This window comes from Rutidosis leptorrhynchoides, chromosome 3 (assembly GCF_046630445.1).
Source record: "Rutidosis leptorrhynchoides isolate AG116_Rl617_1_P2 chromosome 3, CSIRO_AGI_Rlap_v1, whole genome shotgun sequence".
NCBI lineage: Eukaryota > Viridiplantae > Streptophyta > Magnoliopsida > Asterales > Asteraceae > Rutidosis > Rutidosis leptorrhynchoides.
The window spans coordinates 560,923,017-560,928,444 of record NC_092335.1 but is presented as its reverse complement, the minus strand read 5'-3'; positions in this window follow the sequence as shown (position 1 = coordinate 560,928,444).

The following is a 5,428-nucleotide window of genomic DNA, read 5'->3' as shown; positions in this document are numbered from 1 at the left end:
AAACATCATGATTACGGAAGTTTAAATAAGCATAATTCTTTTATTATATTTCTCATCGTATCTTTATTTACTGTCATTTTATTACTCGCAATTTTATTTTCTGTCATTTTATTTATCGCAATTTATTTTACGCACTTTAATTTTTGTCATTTATTTTTACGCTTAAAATCGACAAACCGGTCATTAAACGGTAAAACCCCCATTTTATAATAATACTACTACTTATTTATATATATATTTTTACAAATAAACTTAATAATATAGCGTTAACTTCACCAGCTCCCTGTGGAACGAACCGGACTTACTAAAAACTACACTACTCTACGATTAGGTACACTGCCTATAGTGTTGTAGCAAGGTTTAGGTATATCCCATCCGTAAATTAATAAAACTTGTGTCATATTTTGTAGTATTTTATACCCCTCCGCTACCACATCAAAGGTGCATGATGGCAATCTTTTATGATATGGTAGAGGATTGTATGGAAGTCTTCATGGATGACTTTTCCGTGTTTGGAGACTCCTTTGAATCGTGTCTTTTCAATCTAGAACGTATGCTTATCCGATGTGAGAAAGCAAACTTGGTCCTAAATTGGGAAAAATGCCACTTCATGGTGAAGGAGGGCATTGTACTTGGTCACAAAATATCTCGTGCGGGAATAGAGGTAGATAAAGCTAAAATTGAAGTTATCTCTAAGCTACCTAAACCATCAAATGTTAAAGCAATTAGAAGCTTTCTTGGTCACGCAGGATTCTATAGGCGATTTATCAAAGATTTTTCTAAAATCGCCCGCCCATTGACCAAGCTTCTTGAAAAGGATGCTCCATTTGACTTTGACACTAATTGCGAGAATGCATTCTCGATTATTAAGTCAAAACTCACACAAGCTCCCATTATGGTATCTCCAGATTGGAGTATGCCATTTGAGCTAATGTGCGACGCAAGCGACTATGCTTTAGGTGCTGTTTTAGGACAACGTCCCGATAATCATTTTCTTCCAATTTATTATGCAAGTAAAACTCTAACAGGAGCCCAAATTAATTATACCACCACGGAAAAAGAACTCCTAGCGGTTGTTTATGCATTTGATAAATTTCGGTCATATTTGGTGTTGTCCAAGACCATTGTTTACACGGACCATTCGGCACTTAGGTATTTATTCTCGAAACTAGATGCAAAACATCGTCTCATACGTTGGGTTCTTTTACTTCAAGAATTTGACATTGAGATACGTGACAAGAAAGGAGCTGAGAATCTAGCTGCCGATCATTTATCCTGACTTGAAAACCCCGAATTAGATAAACTTGATGATACAATCATCAAAGATACATTTCCTGACGAATCTCTAATGAGGGTTGAAAAAGAATCTGAAATCCCATGGTTTGCCCATTTTGCAAACTATCTTGCTTCAGGCATTCTACAAAAAGGACTTACTTATCAGCAAAAGAAGAAATTCTTTGCGGATTTAAAGTCTTATTTCTGGGAATACCCAGACCTATTTCGTGTTGGTGCGGATCAAATAATTCGCCGTTGTGTGTACGGACAAGAAGCTCAACAAATTCTTGAGCATTGCCATCAAGGGCCAACCGGCGGTCATTTCGGACCAAACCACACTGCAAGAAAAATCCTTGAATCTGGATTTTATTGGCCCACGATCTTTAAAGATGCCCATGATTTCGTTCGGACTTGTAACGCATGCCAACGAACGGGTAACATCACGAAAAAGGATGAGATGCCTCAAACCGGCATCCAAGTTTGTGAAATCTTTGACATTTGGGGAATCGATTTCATGGGACCCTTTCCAAGTTCACATAAGTGCAAGTACATACTAGTAGCCGTTGACTATGTATCCAAGTGGGCTGAAGCAAAAGCTTTGCCTACAAATGATGCTAGGGTGGTGGTAAACTTCTTGAAAAATCTCTTCTCACGCTTTGGAATCCCAAAAGCACTCATATCCGACCGAGGAACACATTTTACCAACAACCTTCTTGAAAAGGTGTTGAAGAAGTATGGCGTAACTCATCGTTTCTCTACTCCGTACCACCCGCAAACAAGTGGTCAAGTGGAGAACACGAATCGTGCCTTAAAACGCATACTTGAGAAGACGGTTAATAACAACCCTAAAATCTGGCAACGCAAGTTAGATGACGCGTTGTGGGCTTTTAGGACTGCGTATAAAACACCAATAGGTACCACGCCATTTAGACTTGTATACGGTAAAGCGTGTCATCTACCTGTTGAAGTTGAACACAAGGCGTACTGGGCTATGAGAGAATGTAATAACGACCTTGTACAAGCCGGAGAAAATAGGTTATCACAACTTAACGAACTAGATGAATTAAGATTACAAGCCTACGAAAATTCTAAAACATATAAAGAAAAAACTAAAGTATGGCACGATGCACGATTAAAAAAGAAAGAATTTGAGCAAGGGGATAAAGTATTGGTATTCCAATCACGTTTCAAGTTTTCACCTGGTAAACTTAGATCCCGATGGAATGGGCCATATATAATAAAACAGGTTTTTCCATCTGGATATGCAGAGTTGTATGGTAAAGACGGCAGAACTTTCAAAGTGAACGGACACAGACTCAAGTTATACTTTGAAGAAATCAATACTACGAAAAGAGACGAAACCACCTTCTACCCTAAGGACAAATAAATTCAGGGTAACTCTAAGGTTTTAAACTCCATTCTTGATTTTTATTCTTATCTTTAAGAGTGGGGTTAGATTGGTCTTTCCCTAGCAGACCCTAAAGAACTAGTCTTCTCCCTCCATTCTACCTTTTTAATTTCTTTTGGTTTGTTTTTATTGTTTATTTTCAAGATGCGAGGTCAATATATCTACAACCACTTCATTTTAATATGCGATAAGATTTTACCAAGAGATGTGGTGTTAGATATTAAGAAAAGATGCGATGCGACGAGAAAAGGAGAAAGACAAGATTATAATGAGAAAAATTATGGAAAAGGCAAATCAAAATGCGCTAAAAGGCGTCGGGCACGTCAATTGGGTAAATGTGAAAAATGTGGAAAACCAGCTCACTCAGGAGATTGCCCAAAGAACCAAACGGACTCTAATTTCGAGTACGTAACTTTATGCCGAGAAGGGCCTTTCAAATGTTTAGAAGAAAACCTCTTAAACCCACGAGGTTACGCCTACGAGGCAATGGGAAGCGAAATTTCGCGACTCGACTACGAAGCGAGTCAACGTGGGTTCACTATCTAATTCTTTTTCTCGTCGATTGTATGTATGTACATATTTTATTTTTATTTTGTGTGTATTTTGGTTCATATTTGTTTGCAGTGAGTTTTATAAAAAGGTCTACTATTTAAAATTGATTAAACTTGAATTTAACCTGTTTTTATTGAAAACGATAATGTTAAAGTGTTAAAACTGAATTATTGTTGTTCAAAATTGCACGCAATTAATTGTTAAAATTTTAAGATATCATTTAAATAGTAAACCACGAAAAACAAAATAAAAATAAAAAAAAAATCCTTTCTACTAAATTGAGGTGAAACGCCTTGAGTTTAACTTGTTTCTTTGAAAATAAAAATGTTAGGTGTCACAACTGAATTTTTACTTTTCAAAAATTGTACAGAATATTTGTTAAATTCTAAAAGTCTGTAGTAGATTGCAAAAATATACTCTTTTATCAATAACCGTAAAAATATATAACTTATAAAACTTTGTCGTGGATAATGATAGGTTTGACAACCGAAATTAATCTCTACCTAGACGATAGGAAACAAAGTTTTAAGTTTGAAAATTAGTTGATTTAAGGGTATATAACAAAAATAGAGTGAACTTTTATTTATTTAATTTTTATTTTTCATGTACTTGTTTTTATTTTATTCATTTTCGATAAAACTTTTAAAAACTTTAACTTTTAATTAATTGAATTTTATAAATTGAAGTTAACAATTTATAAACGGATTAAGATCAGGTGTAAAAACCGAATTTCCGTTACAAATATAAATTTTTAAAAGATATTTTAAATTCAATTGATTTTAAGTTATAAAAAATAGAGTGTTTTTATTTTATTTTAAATTTGTTTTCGAAAAACATTAAAAACTTTAACTATTAATAAATTAAATTTTATAAATTTATTTTTAAGATTTATAAACGGATAAAGAACAGGTGTAAAAACCGAATTTCCGTTACAAATATAAATCTATAAAAGATATTTTAAAACTTAATTGATTATAAGTTATATAAAAAAAAAAAAAAAAATACAGCAGAAATTAAGCCTTACACGATTCGTGTACCCCTACACGATTCGTGTAAGGCCAAAAGCAGCTGCACATATCAGACGGGGCAGGGGCTGGGTTACACACTCTTTCCCTTCCAATTTTTTTTCCTGCGACGAGACCAAACACCCAAAACACCCAAATTCGCACCAAATACATAAATTAACACCTCCAATCTCCTCTAATTCTTTAATCTTTCATCATGCCAAGAGTGGTAAGGATTTTTAACCCATTTTAATTAGTGTTCTTCAAGTTTTTCATTATTTTTCTTTATAGTTATAATCCGAATTTTGTGCATGTTTTTGTTGATTTTAGCTTAATTATTGCTATATGTATGTTGTTTGTAGCATAATAAACCCGATTAGCATAAGAAATTGATGTTTAATTGGTGATTGAAAATTAGGGTTTATACAAAATTGGGGAAAATTGAGCAATTGAAACTGAGGTGTGTTAATTTGGTTGTAATTAGTTGTTTTTGAGTGTTTTGTTAGTAAATAGAACTTGTGAACATGATTTTGATTGCTTGATTGTGTGATTTTTAATTTTAGCCTAAATTTGTTAACTTTTGATACTTTCATGAATCAAGTATGCGTTTTAAGGATGTTAAGGATGATTTAGAAGCTGAGATACGCGCAATGTGATTGAATTGAAGTAGATATGCTTAGAAAAATTGCGTGTTTTCACTTGTGAATTAGACTTTTTATATGAAACTTGATTTTTGATTTGTGATTTTTGGTTTATTTTCGTTTGGTTTTGAATTATAGAACTAAATCTTCCAAGTTTGTTGAATTAAATTGATTAAGGTGGTGTTGAAAACAAGTTGTTTGTTGAAGTTAAAATCTTTGCTAACATTTACACATCCTATTGGGATGATTTCCTTGTTTTTAAAATGTTATGCAGGGACCAATTAGAATGAGGGCAGTTAACCAACAAGAGGAAGTTACGCCCGAAATGGAACAACAACTCTTGCAACTACACCCGATTCTACATTTCCCTATAGAATTAAGCCAAAGGGTACAAAAAGTTAAGGATTTACTTACTCTGGTAAATCGAACAATCAATCAAGTTTGCATTGTTGATTGGACTCCCCTAGGTCCCCCAGTTAATTTAGATACACAGATAAGGGATATTTTAACCCAAAGCTACACGGATGAATTTGGGGTAATTAGGTATT